The sequence below is a fragment of the Ictidomys tridecemlineatus genome, chromosome 10, assembly GCF_052094955.1.
Source record: "Ictidomys tridecemlineatus isolate mIctTri1 chromosome 10, mIctTri1.hap1, whole genome shotgun sequence".
NCBI classification, from domain to species: domain Eukaryota; kingdom Metazoa; phylum Chordata; class Mammalia; order Rodentia; family Sciuridae; genus Ictidomys; species Ictidomys tridecemlineatus.
The window spans coordinates 80,149,380-80,169,573 of NC_135486.1; the positions used below are offsets into that span (position 1 = coordinate 80,149,380).

At 35.8% G+C, this 20,194-nt stretch overlaps 1 long non-coding RNA gene across 1 annotated transcript; it reads right to left on the reverse strand.

Annotated features, from left to right (window-relative positions):
* Positions 1 to 5,365: 5,365 nt before the first annotated feature.
* Positions 5,366 to 16,335, reverse strand: LOC120887498 (uncharacterized). The gene is made up of 3 exons (XR_005730766.2): positions 16,066 to 16,335; positions 15,807 to 15,966; positions 5,366 to 5,861 (listed from the first exon to the last, which is right to left on the reverse strand). It is a non-coding gene; the product is annotated as an uncharacterized LOC120887498 (long non-coding RNA).
* Positions 16,336 to 20,194: the final 3,859 nt, after the last annotated feature.

The window sequence follows — 20,194 nt, forward strand, 5'->3', positions numbered from 1 at the left end:
GTTCAATAGTAAAATTTAACAGAAGACCACAGCAACCCACAACTGGAAAAAAACAGAAAAGGCTCAGGTGCTTAAGAAGTGAAGCTGTGGGTCACCCCACGAGACAGAACTCTGGCTAATGAATTGTAGGCAAAGGGCAAATTGACCCATAAAGTTAGTAGTGGATGAAGGAAATTTAAAATAACAGCTATGGCTTTATAAATGGTTGCAAGACTAGGACTATAATAGATAATAATTACAAGCATTTTTATTCCTTGCTTTGTAGATACATTTAGATATAGTAACCGATTTTCTGTTTTCTTTCCTCCTTTTCAGTCTGTTTATATGTAATTTAGTTTGGAGGTTATAGGACATCAAGATAAGTTTGTGACTGAATTAGAAAAGGAAGGATCCCCCTAAGGCATGAATATAGCATTTCATGGGCTTTGGGTTTTCCTTTGAGAAGGGGATGAATATGTATCACTTGAGTATTGTTATGGGGCATATTTGATTAACTTAGGAAGCAGTAAGTTGTTTCGATTGTGGCTATCTGGAAGAATTCGTACTGAAATGTCATGAGCTTTGTAATGTTTTGAACAACCAATAAAAAAAATTATTTATGGATATTGTGTAGTCAAAGGTTTGTCTGTGATAGATAATTGGTTTGACTCAACTTCTCATTCTCTCTCTCTATATATATATCTATCTCTTTCTCTTTTTCCACTTGGAGATATTAGCTAAAAATGACATTTTTTTAGACTCTCTTACTTCTAGGTTTCTCTATATAAATTTATTTCTGCCAATTAGTTAAATTTTCTTGAGCTTTTTTGAATGTAGAATGAGGAGTACACCCTCTCTCTGCAACAAGGAGGACCAGTGAAGAAGCTTTAATGGGTGAGGGGATTTACAGTGGCCAAATTTTGTGATTCACTATCCACTCACAAGGACCATGAGGAGAGGTGGTAGTGGTCACAACTCTGATAGCAACAGCAGCAGCAATCATCTAGTCCTGGGGTCACTTCAACTGCAGTCGATATTGAAGCCAAAGTTCAGAAAAGTACCCTGTTTTCCACACCTCCAACATTTATAATGATTTCACCATTATTGACAGCTTATTTCTTTTTTTTTCTTACATTTTTTATTGGTGCATTGTAGTTTCAACAACTTATATCTATGCTAAATCATTTTATGCTTGGAGAACATAGAGAATATTCCATTTCTTGAATTGAGGCTTGATTCTGGCAAGCCTGATTCTGTACAAGTGCAGAAAAAGATATGTAAAACACTGGAATAACTTCAAAACAGCAATTACTTACATGTCTGACAATATGGAATGGTCGAATAAATTATGGAATATTATACAGTGGTTGTCCGTAGGCTGTAATCATTGGGACCCAGCCAGGATCATTCCTACACACACACAGGGAAGGCTGTAGTGCTCTCATTATCCTGTCCATCTCGGCACTTAACACAGAAACTAATTGGCACCATATGTGCTAAGAATTAAGCCTGTGATGTGGTCACTGGATGAGGAACTCGGGTTAAGGGAATAATTTACAGCAAAAATGTGGTGAGATAAGAGCAGAAAGAATACAATTGTTAATATTCTTTTATGCTACTCAGTTGCAGAAAGGGAACCCAAGGAAAAAGAGCTGATAGAGCGATTTTGTTCATCCACAACCTAGAAACCGAGTGCTCAGGAAGGACTTAGGAGCAAGCTCATAGGCAGAGCAATAGACATAGGCAACAGACATTCTCTTTGCTGTTGGATTTGTCCTGAGATTGCTGTACTATACATCCCTTCTAAACCAGGACATTAAAATTTACTGAGGGTGGTTGCCAGTGGTTAGGAATAAGGAGGAAGTTTAAGGGAAGTTCCTGAAGTGATGGAATAGTGCCATATATTAATTATGTGATAAGTTCATAGCTTAGTACATTTGTTAAACTCAAAGAACTATAAGAAAATGGGTAACTTTTACTGTATGAAAATTAGGCAAATTTTAAAATGCATATAAATATATTTTTTAAAAAATAATTATTTTACAATGGTATGCTGCTGAGAGCCATTAGCCAAGTAGGTATGACAATTTCCTTGCCAGCGTACCCCATGTTGCTTAGAGGAAGAACTCGTGGAAATGGACTTGCCTTGGACATTTGCAGTGACATTGCATGTATGTTTGAGAAAGGTGACCCTGCTCAAGGACCAGGATGGATCTGGGTTTAGGGAGGATCCTACTGGATTAGGGCGGTTCCAGGTTTAAGGTGTACCCTGCTGGGAATAGGGCGTTTCCTGCTGCCTCAGGCATGCCCACTCCTTGAGTTCCTGTTGAGTTCTTGTGGGATTCAGAGAGTATTTTTGGGATACAGAGCCGAGTGGAGGTGTGGATTTTGCCCAGAACGTGAATTTCCCCAGAACGTGTGTGGAGTGCCGGTGTGAGTTCGGGAATAAAGAATTGCTGTTTGAATCTACAAGGCTGTGAATGACTCGTGATTTTGTGACCAGCCAGACTGCAGCAGTATGCAACAGTTTGGAAGAAGGAAGTAAATCTTTATTTACAGCAAAACCCAAACCTCCAAGACATATTGGTCCATTTAAAAAAAGAAAGTTACAAAGTTATTTGTGCTATATTAAACTATTTATTCTAAATAGGGCACATATAACACATGTTTTGGGTGGATGTGCCATACACCACCATATGCTAGAAAAGATACACTAAATTTGTAACAGCAATAGCTTCTTTGGAAAGCATTGGCATTGTAGGTGGTAGTAAAAGAAGATTTTTGTCTTTAATGATTAAATTTTTACAAGTAGAATATATTCCTATATTACTTGATGAAATTAAAGAATGATTTATACTGTGAAGAATAAAGCAATTACAAACATTTTAAAATAAAAGTACATGACATTAAAAAATAAACTGGAAAAAAAACCTGGAGCCCAGTGTGGTGGCATACATCTGTAATCCCAGCAATTTGGGAGGCTGAGGCAGGAGGAAGTTCAAAGCCAGCCTCAGCAACTTAGCAAGGCCCTAAGCACCTTAGCAGGAGCCTGTCTCAAATAAAAAATAAAAAGGGCTGGGGATGTTGCTTAGTGGCTAAGCACCCCTGGGTTCAATTCTCAGTACCAAATCAACATCATCATCATTTTTATCATCATCATCATCATCATCATCATCATCATCATCTGGAGCTACTTAGGTAAAGTGTAGGAAAGGATTGGAGAAAGAGGGATATAACACATTAACCTTTATCTTTAAGAAGGAAAGAGAGAGTAAATAGTGTACATAGACATTATTTTGTTTTTGAAAATGACAGAAATTAAAGTTCTAATATATTTCTAATGTAAAGATAATCAAAGTAAAAATGGAAATTAGGCACATAACTTGAAAATTGATAGAAAAACATATCAAAGGAAATAATCAATACAAGACAGCAAGAAAAAAGAAGCTAGAATACAAATTTGATTTTCTAGAAATATGTAGAATATAAAAATTGACTCATAGCAAGGCATAGCATAATAACAAGGAAAGAAACAAAAATTATTAATAATAAAGAAAAAAGCAATAGACATATATGATTAAGGGAAAAGATCTCTCCATTCATTGAAAGTTTGATAAGTCCTGTATTGTCTGTGCAATTATAGAAGGCAAAAAAATTGGAAATTCTTCTTAGTTTTATGGGGTCAACGGTACCTTAAAATTTAAAATGAACAAGAACAACATAATATACATGAAGAAATAAGGACCAATATAATTTATATAATTGCAAAATCCCATGTAAAACATTATCACATTAAATCCAACACTATATTGGTTCCAAACTTAAATCACATTTAATTATTCATGAATAGATCAGCTTTAGGAAATCCAATTACATTATTAATTACTGAAATGTAGTAAGTATGAAAAATTATACAAATATCTTGATAATTGCTTCAAAGATTTGAATAAATTCAATACTCAATCCTTACAGAAAATAATTCTTAGTAAACTAAAGAATAAAAGAATATTCTCATACTGTAATAAAGAGTATCTATTAAAAGCAAATAGTAAATTTTACAGCTAACAGTAAAACATTATTGACCCCAAAACCCAAATGAAGACAAGGACATCAGCTTTTAAGATTATATGCTTCATTATTCTGGAATTGCTGGGAATAATAAAAGAAGGTACAAATTTATAAAATGAAGAAAAAAAGCTAAAATCATTCAAAGGTATGATTTAGTAATAAGAAAATACAAGGGAAACAACTAAAAATATAATAGAACTAAAAATGGTCAGAAGTCAGCTGAGTTCTAAAGATAAAAGGCAAACATAAATGTTCATTGATTATAATGCAACAGAAAAAAAACCCAAAATGCAAAAAGACCTAATTGCAATAGTAAAAATATTACTTATGCCTAAGAGTGAGATGTTCAAGACTTAAGTGGGGGAACAATGCTTGCCTAAAGAATATTTTTAAAAAATGTAAACACATAGAGATGCATTAGATGTTCCTGAATGGGAAAATTCCATCTTGAAAACATTAAATGCTTGCTCTCTCAAGTTAGTCTATGAATTTATTTTTCTCATATAGTTGCTTCCTGTTTTAAAAATTAGTGTTAAGAATCACAGCTATAAGAAAGTTGAAATACAGAGACTTCTTTTTTTCCTAAATTTTTGATAATAAATTGAGTTTCTGTTGCTCTATCATGTAATACTTGAGTGTGCGTTTCTATAAACAAGGACATGCCATATAATTAGCAAAACAACCATTATGATCAGAAAGTCAACATTTATATATTACTGCCATCTAATCATCAAAATCCATATCCAACTTTCATCAACTGTCCCAAAAATACTTTATAATAAAAAATACCCAGTTCAGAATTATGCATGGCTTCAATTATAAACTCTATTTAATCTCTATCAGTCTTTAAAAATTCCTTACTTTTTCTATCAATTGATAGACCTTGACACTTTTGAAGATCACACCAGTTGTTTTGTAGAATGTCCTTCACTTCGGGCTTTTCTGCTGTTTCCTCATGGTCGAACTTAGGTTATGTATCTTTGGCAGGAATGTTATAGATGTGGTGGCATGTTCTCTGCTCCCCCCTGTTCTGGTGTCCTCTCTTTGTGGACAGCCACCATTTCCTACTCAAGTGTTAGCCCACAAAATCAAGAAACAACTCTGCACGAGTTCCATGTTCATCTTATTTGGGCTCTGATCCCCTACCCCACACTCCACCTCCATAGAAACATCTCCTTATGGCACTCTGGCTCTGGTACCCTATGGTAGGAGTCTATAAATTTAATGCAGTTCCAGCCATAATGCCAAACAAAATCTTTTAGAACTTTAAAAAATCGTGTTAAAATCCAACTTGAAGAACCACTCAAGATGAGTCGAGTTATGTTTGAAAAAGGAAGATTTTAAAGATTTATTTTATGATACATTGCAACATATTAAAAAGCCACAGAAATTAAAGTTACATTCTGACTGAGGATTAACAAATCCATGAAAAAAAAATATAGAGATTAAATAAGCAGATTTTTCTTTTTCTTTCTTTCTTTTTTTTTTTCAGTACTAAGGATTGAACCCAGAGGCACATAACCACTGAGCAACATCCCCAGGTCCGCCCCACTTTTTTGTATTTTATTTAGAGAGAAGGTCTTGCTGAGTTGCTTAGGGCCCCAATAGGTTGATGAGGCTGGCTTTGAACTCGTGATCCTCCTGCCTCAGCCTCCGGAGCTGCTGGGATTACAGGCATGAACCATTCAGCTGCAGTTTATTTCTAATTGAAATAAAGTTGTATAACAGGAGCAATCTTCTGCTAGATGATAAAACTGTAAAGAAAACTAAGAGAACTAGAACAGAATCACAGTAAGAGTCAGGGCAGTGGTTTCCTGTAGAGAGAAAGAGGGTTTTCATTAGAAAAAGGCACAGTGGGGACTTTAGGGGAACAACCAATACTCCATTTTATAACTTGGATATTGGTTACAAGTGTATTTGTTGTGTAATTATATATTGCCCTGCATATTTGAGTATTTTTACATTCTCCTCATTTCACATCCAATTTTTTAAATAATTTAGAAATATACTCACCAGAAAGAGAATCATGTTGGTATGATTTTAGATTGTAAAATAAAGCAGTGAATTATTCTCCAGCCTCTGTGCTTTGAACATAAAGCCAATGTCATGCTGACATCTTGAGCAGCCTTCCTGGTGCCACTGACAAGTTGCATTTAATGTTAAATGTTACCAGAACCTACACAAGTGAGGTACTTACTATGTCCTTGGCAATGTGCTCAGGGCATGGCCCATTAGCTCATTCAATTGTCACAGCCGTGAGAGAGACATTATGACGATCAGTTTTTAAGTGAGGGTAATGCAGGTCACCAGGTGATCCTGTACAAAACCTCGCTGGAGTCTCACAAGTGGCAGAGGGAGATTCTAACCCAGCTTGGTTGTGACTGTCCACTTGGGGTACTCCACCACTGTCCTGTTCAACTCCTTTGTTATGCTTAGACATGACCATCCATGGCAAAATCTTGGGACAGATTTACATGCATACTACGCAGTGAAGTTTCCTACACCATGGCATTCATTCATCCTACAGGCAATGATGTGCCAAGCTTCATGGTGGGTATTTGTGGCTATAAAAAAAAAAAGCGACACTAGGAAGAGGGTCAGGTAACTACCCAACATCTTATGGGACCATGCAGTGCAGTGAGGACAAAGCTGTGACATTGGCTTTGTGTTCATTCTCTAGCCTGTCACTTACCTTTACCTTCCTGGACCCCAAGTTTTTCCATTTGCTGTCTTGGAAATGGGTTCTTTTGGTTTCTATCCACTTTCCCTGCCCCCTGCCCCCACCCGGTTCCTCTCCCTCCTCAATCTCTTTGGCCTCTCTAAGACATGCCTATTCTATAATGCCTGGATCAAATGCATCTTTCTCTGTAAATCTCTGGATGCCTCCACTGGAATTGAGCATGCCTTTCCTGACATCCTTCCACATTTTATTTATACCACTTTTGCAGCCGATAGCGTACTTGGTTTTGTATTATGATTATTTATGTGCACATTTTATCTTCCCTGCTAGAGAGCAAGCTCCTTCAGTCCAGAGACCATGATTAATTTGACTTTTCATTTCTCAAAAAGGCCAAGAACAGTGCTTAAAACACATAGCCTTACTGAATGCAGTTGGACACATAAACGGAGCTCAGAGGTTTTCAGCAGCAACCTGAGACAAATCTTTTGAGATCAGATGGGTCTTTTGGAGCAAAGGTTTCATGAAAAATACCTTTGCTAATAAAAATACTGATACTAATAAAAATACTAATACTAATAAAAATAACAGAGTTCCCAGTCCTTTTTAACATTTCAAGGTGTTATTATAATTGGGTCAAAGGGAATTTACAAAAAGATGCTATGGAGAGGCCAAAGAATTGTGCAGAAAATATTTATGAAAATATTTTCTAGCTGGGCTTGGTGCAGCATGCCTGTAATCCCAGTGACTTGGGAGACTGAGTCTGAAGGATCTCAAGTTCAAAGCCAACCTTAGCAACTTAGTGAGGCCCTGAACAACTTAGCACGATCCTATCTCAAAACAAAAATAAATAAATAAAATAAAATAAAAAGAGCTAGGGATGTGGCTCAATGGTTAAGTGCCCCTGGGTTCAATCTCTGGTATCAAAAAAAATAAAAATAAAAAAATAAAAAAAAATAAAATCAGTAACAATAACAACCCCCAAACACCAAACAGTATTTTCTCCTTTTGCAAGAAAAATAATTTATGTAGAAACAGCTAATTTTTCACATGGAACACTTTCATATGGAAAGGATGGCTATTCATTCATTGAATTATTCTATCATGCTCATTCATCCTATTATCAATGATTATTATGGAGTATGTAATGTAATAGATAAAAATATATTTGCTGCTTTATATTTGCCATTGTTTTATTTTACTTAATGATAGTGAATAAAATCATTAAAATCTTCTCAGTATTTGCATTTGGCAATTTCCTCTATTTTTGTTTCTCCCTGGATTTCTTGTCATTTCTTTATTACAGTTTTTTCTCTGCTGGAAAAAAAAAAATTCCAGCTCCTATAGTAGGTAGGAAATTTAATGAAAATCTATGAAAGTTGGATTACTTTTAGAAACCTTTCCTTGAAATTTCTTTACGTTTCTTAAATGTTTAATGATAACTGATCCCTAGGGAGCTTCACTGTATAACTACCAAGAAGTTCAATTTAAAATTTCAAGTTAACCACCTCCAAGGTCTATAACCAAAAGAGAGTGAAGCACAAAAAAGGCCCAGTTCTTAATGCAGGTCAATGAAATGCTAGACTCAATTCCAAATTTCTTCCTTCCCTACAGTGTCCAGGGACAGCTCACGTATTCTCCCTGTGGCCTTAGGAGTTTTTCCTCTGAGGTTTGGGTCTCTGATCTTTCCTCAGCCCCCTGACTCCAAGGACTGCCACCCTTGTGAAAGAAAAGACCAAAATGGCTTGCTTATTTGTGGAGACAGAATAAGGTGACCCGCTAGTGGGTCTTTAACATTAAAAAACAGAGGGAGGGGCACATCTGTAATCTCAGCAGCTTGGGAGGATGAGGCAGGAGCATGGTGAATTCAAAAACAGCTTTAGCAAAAGCAAGGTGCTAAGCAACTCAGTGAGAACCTGTTTCTAAATAAAATACAAACTAGGGCTGGGGATGTGACTCAGTGGGTGAGTGCTCCTGAGTTCAATCCCCCAGTAACACCAAAACAAACAGAATCCCCCGCTCCCCTCTGCTGGCCAGTTGACTTTGATTGGAAGATTTAAAAAAGGCAACCTCGCTCTAGTGGCTTTCCCTGCAAAGTGGGGATCTACTACTTTGTGTACTCTTTTGCAGTCATCTCCAAATGTTCCAATGGTGAAAATTCTTGAGCATGCTCCCACATATATATGAATTTTTAAATATACATAAATGATAATAAATTATACACAAATAATAACAATGAAAAAGCAAAAGATAAAGAAAAAAATTTAGATAGACGTTCTGCTGTTTTCTTCTAATCCCACAATGGATCACCTTGCAAACCCCATTTTGGAGTTACTTGGGTGCTCCACGGTAAGGGTGACTCAGCCATCATCTGTCTCTTTAGCTAATAGCTAAATTCTATGTGTGGTTTCTCTGTGTGTGTCTCCACTTTTGCTTTGCTTACTCTGGTGCTGATTCCTTACATAGGTGTCATACACAAACTCCCTAAGGAAGGGGACTCAGTGGGGGCCTGTCAATAACTGCTCTGTGGGGGGCTGTCTTCTTGATAGAATCTTCTCACCAGAGTCCCAGAAGAATAGGTGATCATCCTAAAAAGCTTTGTGGAGCTTGGTGTTTAACCCTAATGTAGTCATTTGTGATTTAGAATGCATTTAGAATGCATGCCCTTGGTGTGGAAGTGTCCATAAGTATGGCAGTCACAGTCAGGGACATTGCATAGCCCAAGGTGTGAGCTGTGGAAGTCTCCAAATAGTCATTTTTCTTTGGGCTGTTGCTAGAATTCTTGGTTAAAGATCCTATGTACCATTTTTGTATGGTCCTCTACTCTAAACCACCTCCACCTCCTCAGCAGCAGGGCAATAATTTATGTATTGAGCCTACAGCAAGGAAAGACCTACTCCCTCTTTTTTATAATGTTATCTATAAAGAAGTACTCAGTCTGGCACGGTAGCACATGCCTATAATCCCAGTGACTCGGGATGCAAAGGCAGGAAGATTGCAGGTTCAAACCCAGCCTCAGCAACTTAGTGAGGCCCTAAGCAACTCAGAGAGATCCTGTCTCTAATAAAATATTAAAAAGGCTGGAGATATGGCTTGTTGTTTAAGCACTGTTTTGAGTCACTCTTTGTTAATAAAAATCCCTCTCTCAAGGAAGGAAATACAAGGTTAGGGGACAAACTGGCATCCCTGAGTGATTCCTCTTTGCATATTGAACCCTTCCCAGGAGGTATAATGGTGATTCGTTGCTCATCTCTACTGTCTTGAAAAAGTTCAGATCTAGAATCCATCGAGAGTGATTATTTTCCCCAGTCCTCTTCCTTCAGGAGCCTATGGATATTTTGTTCAAAGTGCATCCACAACATCTGGCATGACATGCCTTCCCTGCGCTCCATGTTCTGGAGGCCAAGAAGAGGAAGCAGCCTCTGAGTTTCACTCTGCTCACATGAAGTGCTGTGGAGTGGAGGCTAAGAGCCGAAATTCAAGCTCTGATACTTATTTGTTGTAATGTAAGCAAATTGCTTAACCCTTTGTACCTTGGTTTCCTCATGGGTAAAAAGGCAATCATAATAGTGCATACATCAGAGGATAATAGTGAGGATTAGTTTAGTTAATCGATTAATGCCTTACTTCATTTAGCATTTAGTAAATCCAGACTTTGATTCTCTAAGAGAATCAATATACCTTGTGATTTGGGGGACTCACAGGGATTACTATATTTCTTTCTGAAATAACTGAAGATGAACAACTTATACCAACGAGTCTCATTACCTGTGAAATTCAGAAAGAGCAGAAATGCATCTGTTATGTTTACTGCTCTGTCCTCAGTACCTGGTCCCATCCCTAGTACTATCACACCATTCATAAGTTCATTAGAACATATTAGGAAATATAATTATATAAAGAAATTCAGTGACACAGAATCTGGGAATGTGCTGGAATGATCATTACTGTTTATTGCATGTCTCCGACAGGCTGGATATCTCACATGCACTATTTTACTTAATCTTCTATAAAATTCTCAGAGGTAGGTATTAGCAGTCACATTTTGCAGAAGGGAAACAGCTTCCCAGTAGTCGTGAGCTAACAGAGGTCATAGGGCATTAGATGGCAGAGGGGAGTTTGCACAAGGCTCTGTGGTCCCAAAGACTGCCACTTCTGGGATACATATTCATGGTGGTGAGGACATCTCAGAGGTAGGGCTGCTGTGGCACCTCAAGCATCCAGGACCTTGAGAGTGAAGAGTCACTGGGAACTGGAAACCCTCAGGCATTCTAGACGACACACATAAATCACCTGCTGTTATTCAGTTCCTAAACTTGTCTGTGAGAAACTGACATTTATCTGATTTGAAGTTAGAGGCAGACAAATTACTGCACTAAAGTCAAATGCTTGATAAAAGTTTCACTGTAGCCTTGTCTTAATTTGATTTTGCTTGCTTTTCAGAAAGCAGAATCTAGTTGGTGAATTTTAGAAGAAGTCTTGGAGACTCAAAGACATACATTAAGAAGCTACTGGAAAACTGGTGAATATGGAATGGGGACAGTTAAGTTTGAGGTTTTGTTATCATCTGCAAGAGGAGTTAATGCCTATTACCTTTAAACCAAAGGGGAGTTGGCAGGAAGCATTACTTAATGCTTAAAAATAAAGCTTTAAATAATTAAGATAAATGCTAAAAATAGCTGGATAATAAACCTGTTTTAAATATTTTACCATAGTATATTGTTAACATGACTTATTTCCAGGTTACATCCTGATTTGGATATTTCATATTTCAACAATTTGCCTAGTAGACTACCAATTAAAATTAAATAGTGACTGCTAATTATGATGATAAGTTTTCATAAGCTGCAAAGAGAAAGGCAACCTTAGAAAAACATGCTTTGTCCTAAATAAATTCCCTCTAAAATTGCCTGCTGCTTATATGAATACTTTGTTGAGAGAGTTATGATATAAAAAGTCATGACTAGGAATCATGGGATGAAACAAAGTAGTGGAAAGTTTGGGAAGAGTGTCAAGAAAAGTCAAGTTTTAAACTTTTCACCTGAACTTGTCTTCTTAGGAAAGAGGCAAAAGTCCTGAGTATTTAAAATATTGATTAAGTTGCAACATGATTAAGAGGACATTCGTTTAGCAGCAAGCATTCCAGTGCTTTCCAAGTACCATCCAAGAATATTATCAAGTCTGCTTCTAATGTTATTGCTTCCGTCCTGAGCAAGTAAGACCTTGAGTAAATGCTGAAGTTTAATTGCATCACAAGTAATTATTCCCTAGAGTAATTTTCTTTACCAGTATACATTATCTGAGTTTATTTACTTGTCTGGAAGCAAGTTTGTTTGTTTACTTATTTATTTTTATTTTTTGACCTGGCACATGCTAGACAAGAGCTCTATCACTGAGCTCTTGGAGTTTTTATTTTGAAGATCCATGATCTTATCTGTTTGGGGATGCACAACTAAAGGCAGGAAATGATCAATCTTGATGAGAATCCTTACATCCTGTGATTTTTATTTTAAGTGTTATTCGTATAAATCTGCCACCAAAGATTGCAGAAAAATGCCATGGGATTACTTGCTTAGGCTGGGTCACCAGAACCAATTTCAGCAGCAAAGCAGATAGGATTGGCTAGTTAGGTTGGCTTCGTTAGGACTTACCATTCAGGAGGGAGAGGGTGGACAGACAGGACAGAGGCCATTGTGGGAACAACTACAAACTCAACCAGTTCCCTCTGGTTATCTTTTCCAGTTTGTGAGTGAGTTCTGAAAAGCCATCATGATTACTATTATAAACTGTTGAAGAGAATTAAAAATGAAAGGGATACTTCTTATTTACATAGCCAGCATAACCTTGAAGATAGATGTGGCACTTAAAGGGGAATTATAATCCAATTTGAAAACACAGATGCAAGTCCATAAATAAAATATGGATCAATCAATTCTAGTGATATAAAAAAAGACATGAGTAACAAAAGGTTTCATCTCATGAACTGAAAGATGTTTCAATATTGTGATTCCTATTAATCTGATTCATCAAATTAACAAGTCAAAAAGATACCAAATTCAATCTTCAATCACAATTATTAACACTCTTTGTAAACTAAGGGCAGAAAAGAGGTTCCTTAAATCTTATAATACACCTGAGGGTGAAGTAGTAGGATCCATGTCCACTATAAATTGTCTCCTGTAAACCAATAGAAGGAAACTTCCTTAATCCTACTAAACTTGAAGGTTAAGTAGTAGAAACCATTTCCACTACAAATGGTAAAAAGGCAAGAATAACTACTATCACTGTCATTATTCCATGTCCCACGAAGGTTCAAATTATTGGGAAATGAAAAATGAAATGAAAAAAAAATCAAATAGATGATCAGAAAAACTATGAGGTCTTTTATAAAATAATTAAAACTGTGGTGGGAAATACGAACATGAAAAATAGATGGTATGCACAATTGCCAGTTAGAAAAGTATAACAGATAAAATGATGGCATTTACAATTAGCAAATCATTTCTTAAATATATAATAAGAGATGTTAGAATTATATCAATAAAACTAAAAATACAAAAAATTAGTCAAGGTGTGTGTGTGTGTGTGTGTGTGTGTGTGTGTGTGTGTAACACAGGTGACCCTCTATACCTTCAGGTTCTATATCACAGATTCAGCCAACCATAGATTGAAAGTAGTCAGAAAATACTGCATTTATACTGAACACATATGGAGTTATTTTCCTTTATGTTATTCCCTAAACAATATAATATAACAACTATTTAAATAGTGTTTACATTATATTAGGCATTATAAGTAATCTAGAGATGATTTAAGGTATATGGTGGGGATGTGTATAGGTTATATGCAAATGCTATTCCATTTTACATAAGGGACTTGAAATTCTGCAGATTCTGATTCTAAAAGCAATCATTTGTGGATATTGAGGGACAACCCTCTATGTATATATCTATGCATATGCATGTGTGTATGTATATATTCTGGAAAGGAATAAGCAATATAATGAAGATAATAAATAACTTCAATTTCATTTATAAATTAAATATTGCTTTAGTCAAAATTTACTATATAAATCTTCATCAGAATTTTTATTAGAGCCCTAAGTTTATTTTAAAAACCACATGAAAAATAAAAAATGTATAAGAGTAGCAAAAACATTTATGAAAAAAAAGAGCAAGGAGTGAGAAAGGATGGGAGAGGAGGGGAGGAGTAGGGAGGATAGGAAGGGGAGCAGAATAGAATAGACAATATGATTGATGTATGTACATTCCATGTATGTATTATATATCAAAATGCATTCTACTGTCATATATGTCTAAAAAAAATAAATAATTTTTTTAAAAAAAGAAGAAGAAAAATAAAATAATAATAAAAAAGAAAGATAAACCTAAAAAAAGGAAAAGAAAAGAGCAAGGGGTGGGGCTTCCCTGTCAGGCAGAATAGCCTGCTGTAAAGCTGTAGTAAATAGAACAGTGGAGACATTGCACGGAAATAGCCTCAGCAATCAGTGGAACTGAGGAGTCCTAAGGCAGACTCCTGTAAACGTGGGGTTTAGCTTTGTTACAGGCAGCCTTTCAAATCTGAGATGAAGGGTGGAAACTTGATAAATATGTTGAGGACAATTTCCCATGCATTTGAAAACACATACACTAAGTTGTCCTAAAACTGATACATTTACAAGAGGTAGGTAGATTTAAGACAAAATAAAACCATTTTAGAAAGCAATGTGTCCCTCTATAAAAATGAAAAGACGTTACAAAGCAAAATTATAAAATTATTAAAAGGAAATCTAAGGAAGTATTTTATAATATCAAATTGAGGTATGCTTTCTTAAGCAAGACAGAAATTATAGAGATACAAAATTAGATAGACAATCTCTGTTTTTAAAAATTAATATAAAAAGACAGCATGCACAGAATTCAAATATGAGCATAAAAATTCAGTAAAATACTTAATGGGTAGACATGTAAAGAAAAAATATAAATCAATAAGACAAAACTTAAAGTAGCTGAAGGATATTATAAACAATTCACGGAAGAAGAGATTTTAAAACACGAATAGATGAAAAACAGTCTCAATCTCAGAAGTAATCAGGAAAATACTAAAGTCCTAAAATATATTTTAAGCATCCAAACATCAAATTTAGAAAGAATGCTAATCTTAACTTTTTTTTTCTAGTACCAGGGATTGAAGATAGGGCTGCTAAACCACAGAGCCACATCTCCAGATCTTTTTACGATTTTTTTTTTTTTTAATTTGAGACAGGGTATTGTAAGTTGCTTAGGGCCTTGCTAATTGGTTGAGGCTGACTTTGAACTTATGATCCTCCTGCCTCAGCCTCCCAAGTCACTGGGAATACAGGTGTGTACCACCATACCTGACTAGACCTAACTTTTGTTGAAGAGGTAGGAAAACATGTATTGATAAACTGTAGGTGAAAGTAAAGCTAAGAGGCAATGTGCCTTTTGGTAGAAGTAACAGAAATGTTCCAGCATTTTGTTCATGAATTCTATTTCCAGGATCCAAGTCTTCACAAATATTCATACATAAATCTAGAAACACTTATGAAGACTGGCCAGCATTGTTTCTTGATGTGAAAGGTTGGAAGTAGTCCAATTTTTTTTTTTGTAAAACTTAGCATTTCTACAATATAGCTTTAAAATGGAATACAATGTAGTCTTAAAAAATAACAGCAATAGAAAATCACCAAGTTACAAAATCTTTAGCTAGAATAATCCTACTTGTAAATCTTTCCCTACCTAAACATATATGTGTACCTAGGTGTATGTGTACAAGTGTAAATTCATAGAAAAGAATTGAAAAGGAGACTTTCTTTTCCACCAAGCATAAACATCAGAGACTGTCATGAGTAGAAGAGAGGGAAGAGGGGACATTTACTGTTGTCTCTAATTACCTCTATTTTATTTCATTTTTACAATGATTATATATTTACATATTATTTTAGTATTAAAAAATATAAAATCAGATGTGAAGAATTTTAGTCATACCTCATAACCCAAAATGACCACGAATTTCCACCACTCAACCATTTCTATTTTAGTCAGTAGATATTCTTGCCTACCTGGTAGGTGAAACCAACTGTTAAATCCTCCTTTACATGACAAAATTATTTGGTTGAGTACTGCAGTGCAAGATTGGATCCACAGAGTGAAAAGGCAAGAAACAACCTGGTAGAAGATGTTCACAAAGCGTGTATTTGTCTAAAGACTTGTATCCAGAATCTATCAAAAAAGATAAATAGAAAACTTATAAATCGGCAAAGCAGAAAATTAAATTAAAAATAAACAGCAGAAGCACATCTGGAATGACAGGGTAAGCACCTCTCGAAATCCACTCCTCCATAAAAGCAGTAAGAATCCTTCAAAAGTTGTCAGAAATTAACTTTCTCAAAACTCTGCAAATTAACCAAAGGTTTACAAAAATCCAAGGCACATCTATTCAAGAAAAACAGCTGCATCTTGGAAAGAACAGTGAGCTTTGTAACATTTTAATTTGCCCCATCCCCTTCTCCCTAGCTCCCCACAGTAGCCTTGAAAACTAACAGTCTTGTAACTATGGTAACAGGGAGAACCAGCAGCCTAGCAGCTACCAGAGAGGGAAGAAGGAGTCTGGAGCTGCTCCAAAAGCTCTGTCCCCAGAGAACTGAGAGTGTTTGGCCTGACTGGCTGCCCCCTGGGAAAGCTCCTTTCTCAGGGTTTGTCTCTGTTTGACCTGACTCAGAGCCTGCTCTGTAGGGGAACATTCCATCCCCAGGGTGTTTGTCAAAAACAATCTGTGGAAATTGTTTAACATCGCAACTGCCTGAGGTAGGGGTACAAGTTGGGCGCAGAGGAGACTGATTAAAAGACTTAAAAGGAAAAACGTGGGAGTGAGATGTCCACAGGGCACTTTGAAAAGCATTCATATTTTGGGGAATCTAGAAGGCCATGTGCATATTGCATGGTTGGTTACACGATCAGGAAAGACTAGAAAAGACCCTAATCTCTCAGCTCTGCCTTACTCAAAGGTTCTGTGCAAGTATAAAGTGAAGTCTAAGCCACATTTGCAAGCTACTAGAGCACAGGTTGTAGCACGTATCCAGAGCCCCTTGGCCAAGCTTGGCTGGGAGATTTATTGGTTCAAGATATTTAAAGAAATATCTACCTAATTATTTGCGAACTCAGCAATGACTTCAGTGGCTACACAACAAACAATATAGGCTTGGCAGAATTTGGCCAAGCAAACAAATACCAAAAGCAAAGACGACTACCACCAGTAAAAACAATGATAAACCGGTACGGGTTGTAGGGTGATCTGATTTCCTGATTGCTACATGATATTATATAAAATATCCAGTGCTCAGCAAAATTTTTTGTAAAAAAAAGCAAAAACCAAGAAAGTATGGCCTAACCACAAGTTAAAAACAAGAAGAAGGAGGAGAAGGAGGAGGAGGAGGAGGAGGAGAAGGAGAAGAAGAAGAAGAAGAAGAAGAGGAGGAGGAGGAGGAAGAGAAGGAGGAGGAGGAGGAGGAGGAGGAGGAGGAGGAGGAGGAGGAAAGATAGTAAGGGGCACTGAGGAAGCACAGATGTTAAACATTACATACAAAGATTTTACATCAGCTATTATAGATCTGTTTGAAGGGTTAAATTAAATCATGTCAAAAGAATTCAAGGAAAGAATGAGAATGATGTTTCATCAAATAGAAAATATCAATAAAAAGATAGAAATTATAATTAAGAACAAAATAGAAATTCTGGAATTGAAAAATAAGAAAATATTCACTAAGGTGGTTCAGCAGAAACCTCAATTGTCCAAAGGAAAAAAAATAGTGAACTTGAAATAAGATCAATTAAAATTATTCAGTCTGAGGAATAGAAAAAAAATAAGGATTAAGACAAATGAACAAAACATCAGGGGTCTTTCTATTGGAACTATCAACATACCAATATATATGCATAAAGAATGTTCCAGAAGGAAAGTGGAAAAAGCACGAAAAAAGAAAGACTACTTGAAGAAATAATGGCTGGAAACTTTCCAGATTTAATGAAAATTTTTAATCTGTTAATGAAAAGTATTAATCTGTACATATAAGAAACTTAACTCTGTGTAGGACGAACTCATTTGTATAACTCTCAATATTTTTTTTAGTTGTAGGTGGACCCAATATCTTTATTTTATTTATTTATTTTTATGTGGTGGTAAGGATCAAATCCAGGGCCTCATAAGTGCTAGGTAGTGCTCTACTGCTGAGCCACAACCCCAGCCCATAAATCTCAATATTTTATAGTTGAAATTCAAAGATGAAATCTTGAAAGAAGCAACAGAACAGTAACAGAACACATATAATGGATTCCAATATTACTAACAGTTGATTTCTTATCATGAAACATGGAGATCAGATGACAATGGATGAAATATTTAAAGTGCTAAAATAAAAAAAGATTCTCTACCAAAAAATTCTACATAAAGCAAAATTATTATTCAAAAATCAAGTAGAAATTGAGGTTTTTTCCCAGATAAACCAAAATTTTGAGAATGTGTCACTACTATACATTTTCTTCAGAAAACACTAACTCAGGCTGAAATGAAAGAACCCTAAACAAACTCAGATTCACACAAAGAAATAAAGAGCACCAAGAAAAGTACATAGAAAACTCAAAAGAGCAACATAAATAGAGTTTCCTGTGTACCTCTTTTCTCCTCCTACATGATTTAAAAGACAACCATAAGAAGCAATAATTATAAAACCATTGAAGGACTTACAATGTATAAACACCCAATTGTTTGACAACTGTAGCACAAAGAGGGCAAGAAAATGGAATTATATTAGGACAAATTTTTTCTTTTGGATAAGAACTAGTTTATGTTAAGGTGTCTATTGTAATTTCTAGATCAGCCCCTCAGAAAATAATCAACGATATGTAGCAAAAGATATAAAGCGTAGAGTTATCATATAATAGCAATTTTTCTGCTAGGTATATATTTGAAATAATTCAAAGTGCATGTCCTATTATGGTACGGATATGAGGTGTACCACAAAAACTCATGTGTTGAAGGCCTGATCTTCAGTGCAGCAATGTTCAGAGGTGTGGTATCTTGGGAAGCTCTGACCTCATCAATGGGTTAATTCATTGAGGAATTTATAGCTGCATGAACTATTGGAAGGTAGTGAAAACTATAGGAGGTGAAGCCTAGTTGGAGGGAGCATGTCCTTGTGGGTGTGCCCTTGGGTACCCTGTCTTGTACCCTCTCCCTTCCCTTCTCTCTGCTTCCTGGCCATCATGAAGTGAGCAGCTGTGCTCCACCTTGTCCTCCCCGTCTTGATGTTCTATCTCACCGCAAGACCACAGCAATGGGACTGAGTGATATGGCCTAAAACCTCTGACCACAGTGAGCCAAAATAAACCTTTCTGTGGCTTGAAGCCTCTGAAACCATGCACCAAAACAAGTCTTTCTTCCTTTGGTTTTTCTCAGGTATTTTGTCATAGCAACCAAAAACTGACTAGTTCATAAAAAACATATACAAATATACAAAAAAATGTGCAAAACAGAGGAAACAATCCAAATTCCCTTTAATAACAATTAGATAAAAAAGAATGTGGTACAGTTACATGATGAAATATTATTCATAACAAAAAGGACTGAAATACTGAAATACGTTGCAACATGGTTGAACATGAAAACATGTTAAGTGAAAAAGCTAGTCACAGAAACCCATGCATTGTATGACTTAATTTGTAAGAAAAGTCTAGAACAGACAAGTCCATATATACTGAAAATAGATTAGTGGTTTCCAGTGTGTGGGGTGAGGGTGACAGGATAGACAGTGACTGTTTAATAAGATTTCTTTTTGGTGGTTAAAAATGTTCTGAACTTAGATGATAGTGATGGTGCGTAACTCTATTCTATACTAAAAAAAAATGAATTGACAGTTCAATATGGTAAAATTTCTAGCATATGAATTATATCTCAATAAAGTAGTTATTTTAAAAAAGAAATGGGCAAAAGGCTTTCACAGGCACTTTATAAAAGAGCATGTCCAAATGGCAATAAGCAGATGAGAATATGCTGAACATCATTAGTCATGGAGAAAAAGAAAATTAAAGCCACTCCACACCCACCACAATGGCTAAAATTAAAAAGATTGACATTGCCCAGTTTGGTAACAACATGAACCAACTGGAACTCTCAAATGTACATGGCTGGTAGGAGTGTAAATTGGTACAGACTCTTAGGGGAAAAAAAAAAGTTAGCAGTATATCCTAAAATTAAATATGTTGACTTAAAGATTCAGTAATTCCACTTCAAAGAGTCTATCCAATGAAAATGAGTAGGAGCATATACCCAAAGACATGTACAAAAATATTCATCATAGACTTATTAATAACAAAAACCTCTTCCCAACAATAGAATATATAAGCTCATGGCAGTCTATTCATACAATGGACTACTACAATAGCAATAGAATAT